The following is a 22507-nucleotide window of genomic DNA, read 5'->3' on the forward strand; positions in this document are numbered from 1 at the left end:
TTGCAGCATATCCTTATCTAACTTCCTGGTATCCCATGCTTGCCCCAGTGATCTTCTCGGTTGACTTCTGGTTGTGCCGGTCGGAGAGACGCTAAAAGTGATCAGAGCGTGATCGCTCAGCGTAACCACGTCCAGTACCGTCCAGCTTGAGTTAGCCACTAAGCTTCTGCTGACGAAAGTGACGTCAATAAATGAGGTACCCCTGTCATTATTAAACGTGGGCACGCGGCCGTCGTTCAGCAAGGTCAGGTCCAGCATCATCATTGCATCTATCACCGCTCTGCCTCTGGGATTGGATACCCTGCTGCCCCATTCGACTGCCCAGGCATTAAAGTCCCCGGCAATAATTGTCGGACAGCGCCCTCTCGCATGATTGACAAGAGTGTCCAGCATCTCCTCGAATTGGTCAGTGCTGTCGCTAGGCGGGGCGTAGCAGCTATAAATATGCACACCCTTCACCCTGGCATATGCTATACCACGCATCAGCAAGTAGGCCCGATCCTGGACGTGTAGGGGGCTGCAACACTTTATGGCCGCTTTGCCTGACTCGTCCATAATCATCGAAAGGTTTCCAATTCCCGGGGAATAGGGCTCGCTTAAGAGCATGATGTCTATGCTGCGCTCCGCTGCAGTATGAGCCAGGAGGCTCTGAGCAGCTGCGCAGTGGTTGACATTAAGCTGTATGATTTTAATCATGGGTGCGGCGTCTTAAGGCTCCTTTTGTTGTGCTCGCTTTAAAGGTAGGGCATGTAAAGCTACCTGTCGGGTGATTCCTGTCTGTGTCGCTGTTGCAGATCAGGCAATTCGGCGGGTTGACACAGCCTTTCGCTTTGTGACCTCGTTCGCCGCACCGGAGACAGCAGTCCGAGCGATCAAGCTCCTTGCAGTTGTGTGCCCTGTGGCCGTAGCCCAGGCACTTATAACATCTTATGGGGCGTGTGTCCTGGATGATGCGACAGCGAGACCAGCCAACAGTTACTGACCCCTTATTCAGGACGCTAATTGCGTCGTTAACGCTGAGCGTAACCGTCGCCACTTGGGTCCCATCTCTCATTTTGCGCAGCCCACGCACATCTTCTGGTTTCAGCTGGATCCCTTCGAATTGAGAGGCCATACAGCTATAAAGCTCCATTGCAGTCGTCGCCTCATCCATGCCACTGCAGGTTAACGCCATTCTCCGCGCGCCCGTGCGGACCGCAGCCATTTCCCGAAGGGATTCTTCGATAGCTCCCCTGTATTCGGACATGCTTGCGGCAGCTTTCCCCTCCACTTCGAGCAACAGCTCTCCTTGTTGGGTCCTCCTGATTTTTTTAACGTGGCTGCCCAGTTCAGACAGGCACGGGTCTGCTTTAAGTTTACGGAGCATGTCCGTATACGAGGCTTCTCCAGTCTTCTTAATAATGATGGCCTCCGGTTTTTTCCGTAGTCGCTTAGATGCCACCTTGGTCCACTCCGGATTTTTGTTACCCTCTTTGGCAACGGACGCAAAGCTGGGCGGAACAGGCTCGTTCACCTTATGCGTCTGTAAAATCGCGTTCTTGCTAACCGGAAGCTTCTTCTGGGGAGGCTTCGCCAGGGCGCTACTTTTGCTGGCTGCCGGGGCGCTCGCAGGTTTGGGTTGCCCTTCCGTCTGGGTGGCCGTACTCTTTGCGGGGGCCTCCTTGGCTTTGGCCTCCTGCAGCTGTATAGCTCTGGCATTTAGAGCTGCCAGCTCCGAGATCACACCCTTGGTTTCCCGGGTAACGTGGCGCTGCGTCTCAAAAGCTGATAGCAGTACCGCTATTTTCGAGTTCATCATGCCCAGGATGCTAATCAAATCCTCGTTTTTGTAGGCCGACAGGTCTAGTGGCCTAGACGGCGAAACAGGCGGTGTTCTTGCTGGTGCATATTGGGACGGCACACTGATGAGGTCGGAGATCTTCTTCCTATTCATCAGGGATGTTGAGGGGGCCAAGTCCTCTGATGCAGTAGCTCCACCGATGCTGGGTGTAGACGTAAGCGTCTGGGGGACGGCTTGCGCTACGCTCACAGCCGCTGGAACTGGCATTACAGCTCGCTCCGTTATCTCCGTGATTCCCACTCCTTTGGACGGGGACCTGGACATTCTGGCGCTTCGTTTGAATGGGTCCACCACGTCGTCGGGGGCAGTGCCCCCCGCTGGACCGTCCATTAATTGACGGGTGTCAACCCTAGTTTACCCTATGCGAACGTGGAGCACCAAATTTAGCAGGGGTCCCACGTAGGCCACGGATTTCTCCTAGGCGTTGGCTGATGGAGGTTATTCCGCCTCTTCTCGGACACCAGAGCCTCTACTTGGGCACCGAGATGGTGAGAGGTTAATGATTGGTCTGACCGCGACCTTTATGCCGATTCCCTTGCCAAATATTGGTCAACTCCACACAAATTTATATATAAATATATATTTTGTTGGTGTTTCGCAATTTTTGTCAGATGTCCACTTCTAAACTAAATTCAAATTATTGTTTGAATATTATTGTTTAGGTACCGGTACTCGATTCGGCTGCTGCAGCAGCCCTGGCAGAGCCGATGGTCTGGCAACGCCACTAAGCTCCGATCACTTGCCGACGTAAGTTGGCAGCGCTGTCAGCTGTTGTTCTCAGCTGCACCGAATTGCAATGTCATAAAAGATTGGCAATTTAACAATCGCTCGCGTTTTTTCACTTTTAGTCGCGCCGAAATGATGCACATTAGCACCGAGTGGCTTTGGGCAGTTATTTCGCCAAACTCGCCAAGCCGTCTTCGTGGTAATGGATTTTTCCGCGCAGCGTATCAGAAACACGTCCGATTTTAGCAAATGCAAATGTCGCTTTTTCAAAAAAAAAAAAAAAAGTCTTACTTATACAAAAGAGTGTTCGCGGTTAGATGTAGTTCAAGCACTTCAAGCGATTGTACTATAGAAGCTGGAGTGCCCCAAGGAAGTGTATTAGGTCCAATTCTATACACCCTATACACGGCGGACATCCCAACAGACTACCAGCTAACAATATCCACATTTGCGGATGACACTGCAATACTGAGTCGATCCAGATGCCCAGTAAAAGCTACGATGCAACTAGCACGCTATTTAACATGTGTAGGGAATTGACTTGCAAATTGGCGCATACGAGTAAACGAACAAAAATGCAAACAAGTTACGTTTACCCTTAACAAACAAAGCTGCCCGCCCTTGGTTATGAACCACACGCGCATCCCACAAGCCGATGACGTAACATACTTAGGTATTCATGTGGACAAGCGGCTCACCTGGCGGAAACACATAGAGGCCAAGACGACGCACCTGAGACTAAAAGCAAAGGATCTACACTGGCTTATAAACGTTCGGTCTCCCCTAAGCCTGGAGTACAAAGTCCTTTTGTATAACTCCGTTCTTAAACCCATATGGACCTATGCACTATGGGGCGAACGACCACTTTTTGAGGAATTAATTAATAACTCGAGAACGAAGCAACATATTTACGTTCTGTTTTTTTATTTATGTTCCTGATAAAAATAGTAATATAATTGAGAAAAAATGGGCGTGGTTTTGCCATCAAACAAAAAAAAACAACCCAAATTTGTTTTTAGTGTACAGAAAAAAATTTTTTGATCTAAAAAATTTAAAATATAATCTTTAAATGAACCAATAAAGTAACCATTGGGGGTTGCTTATCTTGATTTTAAAAAATATTGAAGTTTTTCTTCTTGCTTCACAGTTTTTTTTCTTTAAAATAGCATAAATATGTTTGTAAAACTAATGTTTCCCAAAAAACCTAAAATTTACGGAACTAGAATTTTATTGTAATAAATATATTTATGTTTCACACCTATCGTTCATCGCCATCCACGAATTAAAGCTTTAAAACAACTAAAAAGGGCGTTATTTTTTGCATTACTCGTCGTCTTTTCTTTCTATTTCTTGAACAATTTGCTGTTTTTCACTTTGAGGTTAGTCCCTTAAAAGTTAAATTTTGGAGAAAGTGTGCAAAAGTGTGCATTTATACTTATAGCATATACTAAGAATTGATAACTCTACAACATATAACAGGTTTTAGAGCCGGAGAGAGCCGGACTCACTTTGTTGCTCTATTTAAAAATTAGAATACACTACAAAAGTTGTGTTTTATTAGGGTTAGAACTTACTTAATTATTGGGACACCACAATTAATTTCAACATTTAACGATTACAAACACATATTACAAACCACAAGGATTGGATTTCATGTTATAAGTAACAATTTTGATATTTGTTTATGCACTTTTTGTCACTTCAAAGTTGAAAGATTTTTCAGCGATTTGGTTATGCGGTTATCGGTGTGGCAGCGCAAACGAAACAGCTGACTAAACAGCTGTTCACTGAACAGTGGCGCCCTCTTTTAAAATTTCAAGTACGCAACATGATAGATTGATGTTTTTTGAATACATTTCAATTTAAAACAAATTTTTTTAACGACTTTTAAAAAATGGGTTTATTCCACTAAAAGTGGTCGTTCGCCCCATAGTGCTATGGCTCCGAGCTATGGGGCAATGCATCGAGAAGCAACATCGACATCATTCAGCGAGCACAGTCTAGGATTCTGAGAATCATAACCGGAGCTCCATGGTATCTTCGGAACGAGAATATACACAAAGACCTAAAAATAAAACTTGTCATCGAGACAATAACAGAGAGAAAAGTTAAATACAAGGAAAAACTAGGCTCACATCCAAATCCCCTTGCAAGAAAACTTCTTCGAGTATGCAGCCAAAGTCGACTGCACCGCAACGATCAACCAGCCCAGCGTTAAATTTGTTAGGCCACATAGCACAAATCATCTCATAAAATGATAATTAGTTAGCTTAGAATAAGATTTGAAAACTTATTGTTAGTCTCTTAAGTAAAAGGGAAGATTCAATAAATAAGAGAAAGAAGGTAAAAAAAAAAAAAAATATTAAATTGCCTTGTAAATTTCTATCGAATTGCAAAAGAACTTTAAGCCACGCCCTCTAACGCCCATAAACCGCTCAAAACGGCCACGCTTATACCTTTGAATTATTTTTTTCATTTTCTTTTGTATTTTTCCCTATTTTAATCAATTTGCCAGAAAAATGCCATTATTTCTTGTTCGCACTTCCACTAGCTGAGTAACGGGTTTCTGATAGTCGGGCAATACTACTTTGCTTGAAGTTATTTAGTTCTACATCTTTCACAACAGTGCCCCAGTGCAGCCTCTTCTCCGAGTCGGCTAATTTATGTATTATTGGTGCCAATACTCGATTAATTATTTTCATCAGTCTATTTGCTCAGGGTGTTTCTTATCGCTTTTTCTTCCAGCTGCAAAGGTGCTGTTACAAACTGTTTCTCTACGTTATATAATGAGTTGCATCGGTTAGCTAACAGGTTGTGTATTCGTCCCAAAAAATGTTTTGATCTTTTGTAATTGCCCGACCAAAAAGAAGACTAGGTTATAGATTCTATCGTCTGCTTTATTTGGGATATCTCCGGCTCTTGTTTTCTTGTAATTGCCCGACCAAAAAGAAGACTAGGTTATAGATTCTATCGTCAGCTTTATTTGGGATATCTCCGGCTCCAGATACGGACTCCGTCGACCCTCGTCGTTCTGAACAACAAACGGTCCTTGTTGGAACGGGACCTAGTATGTTTTGGTGGCGGACCGCAAGGGGAGTCGTCCATTAGGTTAGGCCGAAGCACTTTCCAGAACCAACGTTGTAGAACAAACGTTATGAATCTCTTGTGATTTGTGCATTATTTAAATATATTTAAATAATTTAATCTGTTCTCTTTCTGTCTTTGTTTTTTGTTAACTCTCTCTCCCGTGCGTTGTCCGTAGTGCTGTTTGGTGTTGTTTTTGCATAGAAACTGCCTTGTACACACGCTCTCTCGCTCTCCCATACAAAATCCAAAGTTCTAAACGTGCAGACTGCGCTCTTGCGGTACATTTCACATCTCGCTTAAAAGTTTAATTTTGCGTTTTTGTACAGTGGTCTGAAACTAGTATGGAAACTAATGTTGTCTGCTTCCAAAACAAATGCCGTTAGGTAATAAAGCCTGAGCAGTCCAAAATGACTTGTTGGCCATGTGATAAAATAGTGCACACTAAGTGCGCTGGTTTTAACGGCCGAACAAGTGATGACCTAGCTAAAGGCCCAAATCTAAAATACTGTTGTGATGCTTGCCTAGGGGTTGCGAACGAAATGAAATTGTTTATGCGCCAGACTAAAGGTGGTTTTAAAGGACTGATCAGCAGCTTTCGCGTGGCTAGAGATAGTTTTCGTCGAGCTGGTGATCTTCTTTCCGCGCTAGATTCACAATTTAATTGCCTTAAGCTATTACAGGAATCTACAAAGCGCAAGAAAGAAACTGGTGGTAGGCTGCCTAATGCCCCGAAACATCCGGCAAATGATCAACAGGACTCTAAAGCTGATCAGTTGTCTATCGCAGCAAACCCTCAAATGTTGCTAACATCGGCAGCTAAATAAGATTCGAAGCAATCCGATCACTCCGTTGTGGAGGGCAATCTAGGCTGGGATTGCTACAGATTCCGTTTTGTCTGCACTGGTTCCTCAACCGGTGATTCCAACTGCCCCGAATAGTTTACCACCACAAAGGAATATTGAGCCCGGACTATCTGCACAAGTTTGCACATTTCATCTTTCAAGATAACTGTCCCTAATAAGTTTTTTTCGACCATATGCTCTGGTGATTTTTGGTCGGATAGTATGGTGAAAGAGTTCGAAGCTAAGACTAACAAGAGAAAACGCTATAGTCGAGTTCCCCGACTATCTGATACCCGTTACTCAGCTAGTGAAAGTGCGAAGGAGTCTTCAGCACTGACAGTTTTTGGCGGTTTGTGGGCGCTAGAGTGGGCGTGGCAAAAAGTTTTTTGGCAAATCAATAGAAATTTATAAGACTAATACGAAAATGAAAAAATATCAAAACATTTTTCAATAGTGTGGACGTAGCAGCTTTGGGCGGTTTGTGGGCGTTAGAGTGGGCGTGGCAAAAAGGTTTTTTGGCAATCGATAGAAATTTATAAGACTAATACAAAAATGAAAAAATATCAAAACATTTTTCAATAGTGTGGGCGTGACAGTTTTGGGCGGTTTGTGGGCGTTAGAGTGGGCGTGGCAACATGAATCGACAAACTTGCGCTGCGTCTATGTCTCAGGAGTCAGTATGCTTAATCTCAACTTTCTACCTTTTGTAGTTCCTGAGATCTCGACGTTCATACGGACGGACAGACGGACAGACGGACAGACGGACAGACGGACGGACAGACGGACATGGCCAGATCGACTCGGCTATTGATCCTGATCATGAATATATATACTTTATATGGTCGGAAACGCTTCCTTCTGCCTGTTACATACTTTTCAACGAATCTAGTATACCCTTTTACTCTACGAGTAACGGGTATAAAAATAGGAAAAAATGGCCCATGGGAATTAAACGTACCACACGTGGCCAGATCCTTGCCTCATCCCCCCATCCTTATCTTCAAAAAACTAAAATCTAGTCTCACTATCTGTTATCAAAATGTAAGAGGCTTGTTTAGTAAGCTAACTAATTTGTATTCAGATAGCCTTTCCTTTGCATCCCATATTATTGTGTTTACAGAGACTTGGTTAAAACCGGAGATACTTAACTGTAAAGTTTTCCCAGTTATGTACACGTGATCGTCCCTCCGGGCGGGGAGGTGGAGTCCTAATTGCTGTTAGGTCTACCCTCACGTCACATTTGACGAGTTCCGTAACGTAGAATTCGTACGCGTAAAGTTGTCTTTTTTTAATAGCTCTGTTTATATTTCGTGCTCTAACATTCCGCCGCCTTCTGAATTTCCTAAATATATAAACCATTTGTCCGCAATCCCTTTCAAATAGACTGTCCCATAGGACCCAACTGGTTGTGGTCCACAGAAGAACAGTCGAATATTCTTCTGCATATAGCACAGCATGACTTTATTGACGGCTTGATCGACATATCGTTGTCGCAAGTTAATTATATTCGAAATTCTCTTGGTCGATTATTGGATCTATGTTTTTTTACAAGTCCTGAAAGTGTGTTTCTGACTAGAGTAGCAGTTCTTAGTCAACCAGAAGATCCTTATCGTCCAACTTTCGAGGTGACAATCGACGCATGTACCGTAATAAAGTCAACCAAACGAATTCATTGTTTTCGTAAGCCAAACATTCTGAGGCTAAATCATTTTATACCTGGCTTTAATTGGTCCGATCTTTATACTCTTATAACTCTTGTTTTCCGATCCTATCCATCCATCTCTAACAAACCTCATTGGCTTAATAAAGAGTTGACACATCGAAGAAATGTGAAGTCCGGACTTTATATAAAATTTAAAAATACCGGTTCTCAGTGCTCGGTTAAATTTTACCGTGCCTAATGCTCAGTGCTATACAAATTATTTAAACCGTTGTAAGTTCCAGTTCGCATCCCAGGATCCCAAACAGTTTTTTTTTGCATCACCTTTGTAGATCAATTATATGTATCACCATGTCAGCATGGATTCATGAAACGCAGCTAACCACCTTCATAGTACAGGGCTTGAAAAATAATCTTCAAACAGATGTCATCTATACGGATCTTAGTAAAGCATTCGACTCTGTTAATCATTTACTTTTAGTAAGAAAACTTGATTTATTAGGTTTCCCTGTTAATCTCCTAAATGGGATTCTAAGTTATCTGAATGTCAGGACGCAACGGGTCCTCTTTAAAAATGATCTTTCTTGTATTCTCCGAGTCACATCCTGTGTCCCACAAGGGAGCCACCTAGGTCCGCTCCTTTTTGCCTTATTTATTAACGACCTTCCCCCAATAATAAAGCATTCCCGTGTACTTATGTACGCTGACGATGTAAAATTATGCCTTCAGTATAAGGGCATTTCTCGCCATTTGGACTTACAATCCAATCTAGATAGCTTTCAAACCTTGTGCCTAATAACGTTTTAAACTTAAATGGCTCCAAGTGTAAAGTTATGACCTTCTGTCGTGTCAACTCAATACGCGCGATTTACACTCTAAGTGGGTGCTCTTTGGACAAAATAACACATGTTGATGATCTTGGTATTCTTCTGGACCCTAAACTTAAATTTTCATACCATATTTCGTCTATTGTCAATACGGCCAGGGGTGTGCTTGGTTTTATAAAACGGTGGTCAAAGGAATTTGATGATCCTTACATGACCAAAACCTTATTCATATCTCTAGTCCGTCCGATTCTTGTGTATGGATCACCTGTCTGGAGTCCACAATTCGAAGTTTACTCGGATCGCATTGAATCGGTTCAAAAGAACTTTTTACTCTTTGCCTTACGGCACCTTAATTTGGATGCAAGCCTTAGATTACCTCCTTATTCAAGTAGACTAATGTAAATTAACTTACCCTCCCTATCTAACCGTAGAACGATGCTTGGAACAGTCTTTATTTTCAATCTTATTCGTGGAGAAGTTGATAGTCCCGACTTGGTCAGTCGGCTAAACTTCACTGTTCCAAGCAGATTCACTAGAATTTACGCACCCCTAATTTTAAATCAATGTAGATCTAACTATGAGTTGCATGATCCCTACGGAGTATTATGTTCTGACTATAATATATTCTATCCTATTATCTCTAATTCTGACTCTCTGCCGTTCTTAAAGCGATCAGTACTAACGTTTTTAACAAATTCTTAGATCTTACTAGTATATATAAAATTTCCTCGTCCTTTACTGTCTTCTATATCGCGTCTTTCTTCCCGCGATTCGTACGATACACGACAGCGCCCCTCGGTCGGTTGGACGGGAGTATGGCAGTGGGACTCGTAAAAAAACGCCTTTTATGACCGCTCCTATGACCGATGTCCCAATAACTTACGATGCATCCTCTTTGTCCTCGTCCATTAACTGTTCCCCTTGTCTTCCCTCTTGCACCAAACTGCTTCTACTTTCCAGATCCAGTCAGGTCAACGCACCCTAAAAGCAAGGCTACCATAAAGAAAGGACCAAGGGCAAATTGGCATATATTGATCCTATTACTTTTTAAATAATGGGTAATTCGCCTTAAGAGGGAATCTACTTTTAGACAATTAAAATAATTTTTATTGTTTTAATCGATAGGTTTTGCCTAAGAATATCGAGTCAAAGTTTCAAAAGCTAATTCTCGAATTTGTGGAAGAGATGCCTTCCGGAAGTTACTGGCACAGACCCAGTCTCTCCATGACCGCAAACTTTAAACGTCATTTTCTCAAAACCATGTTTTTTCGTTGTCACCTAACCTAAAATCAAAGGCGAATCGGCATGTATTGATCATAATATTTTTCTAAATGATTGACGTCGGTTGAAGTTGGAAGTTACTGGCGCAGACCCAGTCTCTCCATGACCGCAAACTTTAAACGTCATTTACTCAAAACCATGTTTTTTCGTTGGCACCTAACCTAAAATCAAAGGCGAATTAGCATGTATTGATCATAATATTTTTCTAAATGATTGACCTTAAGGGAACAACTATCTTTAGACACTACAAAAAATTAATTTTTTTTATGGTGTCAAAATATGGGAAGCTAATTCTCAAAACAGCAAAGAAAACAGCGGAGTTGATCCCAATCAAGAATATTTATACTTTATATGGTGGGAAACCTTTCCTTCTGCCTGTAGCATACTTTTTAACGAATCTGGGATACCTCTTACTCTACGAGTAACGGCTATAAAAACTACTGAACCGGTTTTCATCACCTAGCATTTTAAAGAGCATAAAAATTTGTTTTATATAGACTAAAAAATTTAAACATTTAAAAAACAAAAAAAATGAAGCACTTTTTGAGAGCACTTACAACGAAAATTTTTGTGAAAATCTCAAATTTTGAATTTTTGGAGTCGGTTTGAAAGGCTTAATTTTCGAATTTCGAAAAGATTTAAGTTCGCCGACGACAAAAAACCCTCTCAAGTAAAAAAATGTTTGGTTTGTTGCCTAAAATTGTGGCCAGCATCACTTATACACCAATTATGATGTCAGGGGCGATATGACTTAGAAGACCCTTGTAAAATTTGTTAAAATTTAATTTTCACTTAAAAAAACTTTTTTTATTGCCTCTGTCATTACTCTAAATAAATATTATATGAATATAAAAATAATTGTTTTCATATCCCTACAAAGTGTTTGCAAAGAATACCTTATTTTCGGCCTCTAAACACAGTTACGTCCTTAAAAGTAAGGGCATTCGGACATAAATATAAGAAAAGCCAAAATGAGAGAGACAAGTCTATTTGGGTCTTCCTATTTGCTTCACTTTATTCTTTAAAAAAAAACACATAGAGAGAGCTCTCGTTTTCGTCGAAGTTGGTAAGTTGGTAATGGATCCTTTTTTAGGGCTTTTTTCTGAATGTACAGGCGAAAAGTGGGATTTTTAGTGCGACTGTGGGTAACCATTTTTATGAGAATTGGGAGTTGTAATACTCCTCTGTGTTCACGGTCATAGCTAGAAAAGAGATGCTTTCATGACGAATTGAATATTGCAGTCGTACCTATGCTGGCTTCTTGCTTTCTTTCCACCAATTTGAAAGCTTCTTTTTTTAAGACATGATTAAAGAAGATATTATGCAGACCTAATAGTCACTTTGCACCTCAGAAAATATTACAACTGCAGTAATGGATTCTTCATATAGAGAGAAAAGTTGTCAATTTATCAACAACTGTTTGGTATGTATTCTTATTGACAAGAAATTCGGAGAACGAGATGGTCTGGGAAATAAACTCCTGCAGTCTTTATGTGGATCACCAAAGATCTATGAGTCACTCAACCTCCAAGCAATATCGATTTAACTTGTACTAACGAAGTTGAAAAATTGATCAGCTGCCTTTTCCTAACCATCACATATTATAAGCGATGGAAGTGTCGCTTTTACGCAAATTTTAACTATATGCTTTGAAAAATGTCATTGAACACGTTAAGACTACAACAGTAGTAGCACCGTCCACATGTCTTCCGCTTTGCCAGTACGAGAGTCAAATTCTCCGAATTTTTAAGAGCTCAATGTTGATATTAATCATTTTCTATTGACGCCGATATGGCGGAAGCTTATATCAAAAGATGTGATAAAATATTTTTTTCAGCACCACTCGATCGCCCCTAAATCATAAAAAATAATAATAATAAATTAAATAAATTAAATAAATTAAATAAATTAAATAAATTAAATAAATTAAATAAATTAAATAAATTAAATAAATTAAATAAATTAAATAAATTAAATAAATTAAATAAAAAAAAATAAATAAATTAAATAAATTAAATAAATTAAATAAATTAAATAAATAAATAAATTAAATAAATTAAATAAATTAAATAAAAAAAAAAAAAAAAAAAAAAAAAAAAAAAAAAAAAAAAAAAAAAAAAAAAAAAAAAAAAAAAAAAAAAAAAAAAAAAAAAAAAAAAAAAAAAAAAAAAAAAAAAAAAAAAAAAAAAAAAAAATAAATTAAATAAATTAAATAAATTAAATAAATTAAATAAATTAAATAAATTAAATAAATTAAATAAATTAAATAAATTAAATAAATTAAATAAATTAAATAAATTAAATAAATTAAATAAATTAAATAAATTAAATAAATTAAATAAATTAAATAAATTAAATAAATTAAATAAATTAAATAAATTAAATAAATTAAATAAATTAAATAAATTAAATAAATTAAATAAATTAAATAAATTAAATAAATTAAATAAATTAAATAAATTAAATAAATTAAATAAATTAAATAAATTAAATAAATTAAATAAATTAAATAAATTAAATAAATTAAATAAATTAAATAAAAAAAAAAAAAAAAAAAAAAAAAAAAAAAAAAAAAAAAAAAAAAAAAAAAAAAAAAAAAAAAAAAAAAAAAAAAAAAAATAAATAAATAAATAAATTAAATAAATTAAATAAATTAAATAAATTAAATAAATTAAATAAATTAAATAAATTAAATAAATTAAATAAATTAAATAAATTAAATAAATTAAATAAATTAAATAAATTAAATAAATTAAATAAATTAAATAAATTAAATAAATTTAATAAATTTAATAAATTTAATACATTAAGTAAATAAAATAAGTGCTCTATTTGAATAATAATAAGTAAGTAATAAGTGAACAAGAAGGTAAGAAGTATTACCATAAGCTCTTATACTAATTAGGGTTGACCAAAGTAGTTAGGTATTTACATATATAAAACATCCCCATCACTTGGAGTCGAGTTTACGACGGTCAGAGAACGCCTCAAAGCCATAGGAATGATGTGGAAAACTCCAGAAGGGTTTGGCACGGATTAGAGTAATGAAGAAACTATCCCCGCAAAAAGATTTTTCAGGCATAAGCTTTGACATGTTGGATACTGCAAAGCCATTGAAATGTCATATACTGGTGGAGATGCGCTATGTTAGTAGCGTACAGAAGAGTATTTACTTTTGTATGTGTGACTATGAATAGTTTGTAGCATATAACAAAGATTAGTTATACTGCGAGCAGATGTAATTGTCGTAGTGGTAGCAGTGGCACGCGCTGGTTCCGGCTCTCGGCAATGGGCTGGGTTATAAGTTAAATACTGCAATACTACGTGCTCTTGAAAGTTAAAACAAATAAACTAAAATCGCGTGCGAATAGCCAACAAATAATCTTGAAGGAAAAGAGAAAGATAGACCGAAAAGAAAAAAAATAGAATTAAAAGAAAAGAAATCTCAAACAAAATATCCTAGTGGATCTTAAGGCGCAACCCAGGTTCTGGAGTGGCCGCTGCCCCATCATTCCATGATCGCCACGAGTAAAACCATGTTTGTTGGCCATTGGTCCACTAAGAATTCATGTCACTGCATCAAATCCGCTGTTCATAATCTCAGATAAATAACTTCTATTCGGACTTCATTATAAATTTATTCATTAAAATTAATTAAACCAAAACCTTCCATTTGTTGTTCCTGCTAAACTACATTTTTAACCTAAAATCCTAATTAGATAACATGTAAAATAGGAATATATTAATAGAAAGAAAAAGTAAAAAAAATTAAACTCCAAGAAATTACCTAACCTTATTTTTGTTCTTTTAATTGTTATTATGGGCGATTATTATTCTATCATTATTATATATATATATATAGTTTTATCCTATCTTATTTATTAATGCAAAAGAAATTATTCCAAAATTATTTGTTCATTGCAATAGTCGTTGTATATATGTAATTATGAGTGAAAATACAGTGGCTGAAAAGAAAATATGTTTCAAAACAACCTATACCATTCGCATAGGTATTAATATAATATAAATGTAATATAGTTCGATAATTCAATTTTTCAATTTACTACCGGTGTACCCAATATTTCGGTCCTCGACTGTACTTATACTCGAGAGAGGCTCGGTGTACACAATATTTCGATCCTCAATAACATGTTGTCCACGCAATAACATGTTGTCGTAGGTCAGGCCTGGGTTTTGGTTTTTGAAGCTGGAGTGCCCCAAGGAAGTGTATTAGGTCCAATTCTATACACCCTATACACGGCGGACATCCCAACAGACTACCAGCTAACAATATCCACATTTGCGGATGACACTGCAATACTGAGTCGATCCAGATGCCCAGTAAAAGCTACGATGCAACTAGCACGCTATTTAACATGTGTAGAGAATTGACTTGCAAATTGGCGCATACGAGTAAACGAACAAAAATGCAAACAAGTTACGTTTACCCTTAACAAACAAAGCTGCCCGCCCTTGGTTATGAACCACACGCGCATCCCACAAGCCGATGACGTAACATACTTAGGTATTCATCTGGACAAGCGGCTCACCTGGCGGAAACACATAGAGGCCAAGACGACGCACCTGAGTCTAAAAGCAAAGGATCTACACTGGCTTATAAACGTTCGGTCTCCCCTAAGCCTGGAGTACAAAGTCCTTTTGTATAACTCCGTTCTTAAACCCATATGGACCTATGGCTCCGAGCTATGGGGCAATGCATCGAGAAGCAACATCGACATCATTCAGCGAGCACAGTCTAGGATTCTGAGAATCATAACCGGAGCTCCATGGTATCTTCGGAACGAGAATATACACAAAGACCTAAAAATAAAACTTGTCATTGAGACAATAACAGAGAGAAAAGTTAAATGCAAGGAAAAACTAGGCTCACATCCAAATCCCCTTGCAAGAAAACTTCTTCGAGTATGCAGCCAAAGTCGACTGCACCGCAACGATCAACCAGCCCAGCGTTAAATTTGTTAGGCCACATAGCACAAATCATCTCATAAAATGATAATTAGTTAGCTTAGAATAAGATTTGAAAACTTATTGTTAGTCTCTTAAGTAAAAGGGAAGATTCAATAAATAAGAGAAAGAAGGTAAAAAAAAAAAAAATATTAAATTGCCTTGTAAATTTCTATCGAATTGCAAAAGAACTTTAAGCCACGCCCTCTAACGCCCATAAACCGCTCAAAACGGCCACGCTTATACCTTTGAATTATTTTTTTCATTTTCTTTTGTATTTTTCCCTATTTTAATCAATTTGCCAGAAAAATGCCATTATTTCTTGTTCGCACTTCCACTAGCTGAGTAACGGGTTTCTGATAGTCGGGCAATACTACTTTGCTTGAAGTTATTTAGTTCTACATCTTTCACAACGCCCCAGTGCAGCCTCTTCTCCGAGTCGGCTAATTTATGTATTATTGGTGCCAATACTCGATTAATTATTTTCATCAGTCTATTTGCTCAGGGTGTTTCTTATCGCTTTTTCTTCCAGCTGCAAAGGTGCTGTTACAAACTGTTTCTCTACGTTATATAATGAGTTGCATCGGTTAGCTAACAGGTTGTGTATTCGTCCCAAAAAATGTTTTGATCTTTTGTAATTGCCCGACCAAAAAGAAGACTAGGTTATAGATTCTATCGTCTGCTTTATTTGGGATATCTCCGGCTCTTGTTTTCTTGTAATTGCCCGACCAAAAAGAAGACTAGGTTATAGATTCTATCGTCAGCTTTATTTGGGATATCTCCGGCTCCAGATACGGACTCCGTCGACCCTCGTCGTTCTGAACAACAAACGGTCCTTGTTGGAACGGGACCTAGTATGTTTTGGTGGCGGACCGCAAGGGGAGTCGTCCATTAGGTTAGGCCGAAGCACTTTCCAGAACCAACGTTGTAGAACAAACGTTATGAATCTCTTGTGATTTGTGCATTATTTAAATATATTTAAATAATTTAATCTGTTCTCTTTCTGTCTTTGTTTTTTGTTAACTCTCTCTCCCGTGCGTTGTCCGTAGTGCTGTTTGGTGTTGTTTTTGCATAGAAACTGCCTTGTACACACGCTCTCTCGCTCTCCCATACAAAATCCAAAGTTCTAAACGTGCAGACTGCGCTCTTGCGGTACATTTCACATCTCGCTTAAAAGTTTAATTTTGCGTTTTTGTACAGTGGTCTGAAACTAGTATGGAAACTAATGTTGTCTGCTTCCAAAACAAATGCCGTTAGGTAATAAAGCCTGAGCAGTCCAAAATGACTTGTTGGCCATGTGATAAAATAGTGCACACTAAGTGCGCTGGTTTTAACGGCCGAACAAGTGATGACCTAGCTAAAGGCCCAAATCTAAAATACTGTTGTGATGCTTGCCTAGGGGTTGCGAACGAAATGAAATTGTTTATGCGCCAGACTAAAGGTGGTTTTAAAGGACTGATCAGCAGCTTTCGCGTGGCTAGAGATAGTTTTCGTCGAGCTGGTGATCTTCTTTCCGCGCTAGATTCACAATTTAATTGCCTTAAGCTATTACAGGAATCTACAAAGCGCAAGAAAGAAACTGGTGGTAGGCTGCCTAATGCCCCGAAACATCCGGCAAATGATCAACAGGACTCTAAAGCTGATCAGTTGTCTATCGCAGCAAACCCTCAAATGTTGCTAACATCGGCAGCTAAATAAGATTCGAAGCAATCCGATCACTCCGTTGTGGAGGGCAATCTAGGCTGGGATTGCTACAGATTCCGTTTTGTCTGCACTGGTTCCTCAACCGGTGATTCCAACTGCCCCGAATAGTTTACCACCACAAAGGAATATTGAGCCCGGACTATCTGCACAAGTTTGCACATTTCATCTTTCAAGATAACTGTCCCTAATAAGTTTTTTTCGACCATATGCTCTGGTGATTTTTGGTCGGATAGTATGGTGAAAGAGTTCGAAGCTAAGATTAAAAATAGGAAAAAATGGCCCACGTGGCCAGATCCTTGCCTCATCCCCCCATCCTTATCTTCAAAAAACTAAAATCTAGTCTCACTATCTGTTATCAAAATGTAAGAGGCTTGTTTAGTAAGCTAACTAATTTGTATTCAGATAGCCTTTCCTTTGCATCCCATATTATTGTGTTTACAGAGACTTGGTTAAAACCGGAGATACTTAACTGTAAAGTTTTCCCAGTTATGTACACGTGATCGTCCCTCCGGGCGGGGAGGTGGAGTCCTAATTGCTGTTAGGTCTACCCTCACGTCACAGTTGACGAGTTCCGTAACGTAGAATTCGTACGCGTAAAGTTGTATTTTTTTAATAGCTCTGTTTATATTTCGTGCTCTAACATTCCGCCGCCTTCTGAATTTCCTAAATATATAAACCATTTGTCCGCAATCCCTTTCAAATAGACTGTCCCATAGGACCCAACTGGTTGTGGTCCACAGAAGAACAGTCGAATATTCTTCTGCATATAGCACAGCATGACTTTATTGACGGCTTGATCGACATATCGTTGTCGCAAGTTAATTATATTCGAAATTCTCTTGGTCGATTATTGGATCTATGTTTTTTTACAAGTCCTGAAAGTGTGTTTCTGACTAGAGTAGCAGTTCTTAGTCAACCAGAAGATCCTTATCGTCCAACTTTCGAGGTGACAATCGACGCATGTACCGTAATAAAGTCAACCAAACGAATTCATTGTTTTCGTAAGCCAAACATTCTGAGGCTAAATCATTTTATACCTGGCTTTAATTGGTCCGATCTTTATACTCTTATAACTCTTGTGTTCCGATCCTATCCATCCATCTCTAACAAACCTCATTGGCTTAATAAAGAGTTGACACATCCAAGAAATGTGAAGTCCGGACTTTATATAAAATTTAAAAATACCGGTTCTCAGTGCTCGGTTAAATTTTACCGTGCCTAATGCTCAGTGCTATAAGAATTATTTAAACCGTTGTAAGTTCCAGTTCGCATCCCAGGATCCCAAACAGTTTTTTTTTGCATCACCTTTGTAGATCAATTATATGTATCACCATGTCAGCATGGATTCATGAAACGCAGCTAACCACCTTCATAGTACAGGGCTTGAAAAATAATCTTCAAACAGATGTCATCTATACGGATCTTAGTAAAGCATTCGACTCTGTTAATCATTTACTTTAAGTAAGGAAACTTGATTTATTAGGTTTCCCTGTTAATCTCCTAAATGGGATTCTAAGTTATCTGAATGTCAGGACGCAACGGGTCCTCTTTAAAAATGATCTTTCTTGTATTCTCCGAGTCACATCCTGTGTCCCACAAGGGAGCCACCTAGGTCCGCTCCTTTTTACCTTATTTATTAACGACCTTCCCCCAATAATAAAGCATTCCCGTGTACTTATGTACGCTGACGATGTAAAATTATGCCTTCAGTATAAGGGCATTTCTCGCTATTTGGACTTGCAATCCAATCTAGATAGCTTTCAAACCGTGTGCCTAATAACGTTTTAAACTTAAATGGCTCCAAGTGTAAAGTTATGACCTTCTGTCGTGTCGACTCAATACACGCGATTTACACTCTAAGTGGGTGCTCTTTGGACAAAATAACACATGTTGATGATCTTGGTATTCTTCTGGACCCTAAACTTAAATTTTCATACCATATTTCGTCTATTGTCAATACGGCCAGGGGTGTGCTTGGTTTTATAAAACGGTGGTCAAAGGAATTTGATGATCCTTACATGACCAAAACCTTATTCATATCTCTAGTCCGTCCGATTCTTGTGTATGGATCACCTGTCTGGAGTCCACAATTCGAAGTTTACTCGGATCGCATTGAATCGGTTCAAAAGAACTTTTTACTCGGCATCTTAATTTGGATGCAAGCCTTAGATTACCTCCTTATTCAAGTAGACTAATGTAAATTAACTTACCCTCCCTATCTAACCGTAGAACGATGCTTGGAACAGTCTTTATTTTCAATCTTATTCGTGGAGAAGTTGATAGTCCCGACTTGGTCAGTCGGCTAAACTTCACTGTTCCAAGCAGATTCACTAGAATTTACGCACCCCTAATTTTAAATCAATGTAGATCTAACTATGAGTTGCATGATCCCTACAGAGTATTATGTTCTGACTATAATAGATTCTATCCTATTATCTCTAATTCTGACTCTCTGCCGTTCTTAAAGCGATCAGTACTAACGTTTTTAACAAATTCTTAGATCTTACTAGTATATATAAAATTTCCTCGTCCTTTACTGTCTTCTATATCGCGTCTTTCTTCCCGCGATTCGTACGATACACGACAGCGCCCCTCGGTCGGTTGGACGGGAGTATGGCAGTGGGACTCGTAAAAAAACGCCTTTTATGACCGCTCCTATGACCGATGTCCCAATAACTTACGATGCATCCTCTTTGTCCTCGTCCATTAACTGTTCCCCTTGTCTTCCCTCTTGCACCAAACTGCTTCTACTTTCCAGATCCAGTCAGGTCAACGCACCCTAAAAGCAAGGCTACCATAAAGAAAGGACCAAGGGCAAATTGGCATATATTGATCCTATTACTTTTTAAATAATGGGTAATTCGCCTTAAGAGGGAATCTACTTTTAGACAATTAAAATAATTTTTATTGTTTTAATCGATAGGTTTTGCCTAAGAATATCGAGTCAAAGTTTCAAAAGCTAATTCTCGAATTTGTGGAAGAGATGCCTTCCGGAAGTTACTGGCACAGACCCAGTCTCTCCATGACCGCAAACTTTAAACGTCATTTTCTCAAAACCATGTTTTTTCGTTGTCACCTAACCTAAAATCAAAGGCGAATCGGCATGTATTGATCATAATATTTTTCTAAATGATTGACGTCGGTTGAAGTTGGAAGTTACTGGCGCAGACCCAGTCTCTCCATGACCGCAAACTTTAAACGTCATTTACTCAAAACCATGTTTTTTCGTTGGCACCTAACCTAAAATCAAAGGCGAATTAGCATGTATTGATCATAATATTTTTCTAAATGATTGACCTTAAGGGAACAACTATCTTTAGACACTACAAAAAATTAATTTTTTTTTATGGTGTCAAAATATGGGAAGCTAATTCTCAAAACAGCAAAGAAAACAGCGGAGTTGATCCCAATCAAGAATATTTATACTTTATATGGTGGGAAACGTTTCCTTCTGCCTGTAGCATACTTTTTAACGAATCTGGGATACCTCTTACTCTACGAGTAACGGCTATAAAAACTACTGAACCGGTTTTCATCACCTAGCATTTTAAAGAGCATAAAAATTTGTTTTATATAGACTAAAAAATTTAAACATTTAAAAAACAAAAAAAATGAAGCACTTTTTGAGAGCACTTACAACGAAAATTTTTGTGAAAATCTCAAATTTTGAATTTTTGGAGTCGGTTTGAAAGGCTTAATTTTCGAATTTCGAAAAGATTTAAGTTCGCCGACGACAAAAAACCCTCTCAAGTAAAAAAATGTTTGGTTTGTTGCCTAAAATTGTGGCCAGCATCACTTATACACCAATTATGATGTCAGGGGCGATATGACTTAGAAGACCCTTGTAAAATTTGTTAAAATTTAATTTTCACTTAAAAAAACTTTTTTTATTGCCTCTGTCATTACTCTAAATAAATATTATATGAATATAAAAATAATTGTTTTCATATCCCTACAAAGTGTTTGCAAAGAATACCTTATTTTCGGCCTCTAAACACAGTTACGTCCTTAAAAGTAAGGGCATTCGGACATAAATATAAGAAAAGCCAAAATGAGAGAGACAAGTCTATTTGGGTCTTCCTATTTGCTTCACTTTATTCTTTAAAAAAAAACACATAGAGAGAGCTCTCGTTTTCGTCGAAGTTGGTAAGTTGGTAATGGATCCTTTTTTAGGGCTTTTTTCTGAATGTACAGGCGAAAAGTGGGATTTTTAGTGCGACTGTGGGTAACCATTTTTATGAGAATTGGGAGTTGTAATACTCCTCTGTGTTCACGGTCATAGCTAGAAAAGAGATGCTTTCATGACGAATTGAATATTGCAGTCGTACCTATGCTGGCTTCTTGCTTTCTTTCCACCAATTTGAAAGCTTCTTTTTTTAAGACATGATTAAAGAAGATATTATGCAGACCTAATAGTCACTTTGCACCTCAGAAAATATTACAACTGCAGTAATGGATTCTTCATATAGAGAGAAAAGTTGTCAATTTATCAACAACTGTTTGGTATGTATTCTTATTGACAAGAAATTCGGAGAACGAGATGGTCTGGGAAATAAACTCCTGCAGTCTTTATGTGGATCACCAAAGATCTATGAGTCACTCAACCTCCAAGCAATATCGATTTAACTTGTACTAACGAAGTTGAAAAATTGATCAGCTGCCTTTTCCTAACCATCACATATTATAAGCGATGGAAGTGTCGCTTTTACGCAAATTTTAACTATATGCTTTGAAAAATGTCATTGAACACGTTAAGACTACAACAGTAGTAGCACCGTCCACATGTCTTCCGCTTTGCCAGTACGAGAGTCAAATTCTCCGAATTTTTAAGAGCTCAATGTTGATATTAATCATTTTCTATTGACGCCGATATGGCGGAAGCTTATATCAAAAGATGTGATAAAATATTTTTTTCAGCACCACTCGATCGCCCCTAAATCATAAAAAATAATAATAATAATAAATTAAATAAATTAAATAAATTAAATAAATTAAATAAATTAAATAAAAATAAATAAATTAAATAAATTAAATAAATTAAATAAATTAAATAAATTAAATAAATTAAATAAATTAAATAAATTAAATAAATTAAATAAATTAAAAAAAAATAAATTAAATAAATTAAATAAATTAAATAAATTAAATAAATTAAATAAATTAAATAAATTAAATAAATTAAATAAATTAAATAAATTAAATAAATTAAATAAATTAAATAAATTAAATAAATTAAATAAATTAAATAAATTAAATAAATTAAATAAATTAAATAAATTAAATAAATTAAATAAATTAAATAAATTAAATAAATAAATAAATAAATTAAATAAATTAAATAAATTAAATAAATTAAATAAATTAAATAAATTAAATAAATTAAATAAATTAAATAAATTAAATAAATTAAATAAATTAAATAAATAAATTAAATAAATTAAATAAATTTAATAAATTTAATACATTAAGTAAATAAAATAAGTGCTCTATTTGAATAATAATAAGTAAGTAATAAGTGAACAAGAAGGTAAGAAGTATTACCATAAGCTCTTATACTAATTAGGGTTGACCAAAG

The 22507-nt window shown here is 37.3% G+C and overlaps 1 protein-coding gene across 5 annotated transcripts in view; it reads left to right on the forward strand.

The window, feature by feature from the left end:
• The window catches only part of LOC122620870 (unconventional myosin-VIIa), a 1106244-nt gene that overhangs the window by 701564 nt on the left and 382173 nt on the right, over positions 1-22507 (forward strand). The window lies entirely within an intron of this gene.

The sequence above is a fragment of the Drosophila teissieri genome, chromosome 3R, assembly GCF_016746235.2.
Source record: "Drosophila teissieri strain GT53w chromosome 3R, Prin_Dtei_1.1, whole genome shotgun sequence".
Lineage (NCBI taxonomy): Eukaryota > Metazoa > Arthropoda > Insecta > Diptera > Drosophilidae > Drosophila > Drosophila teissieri.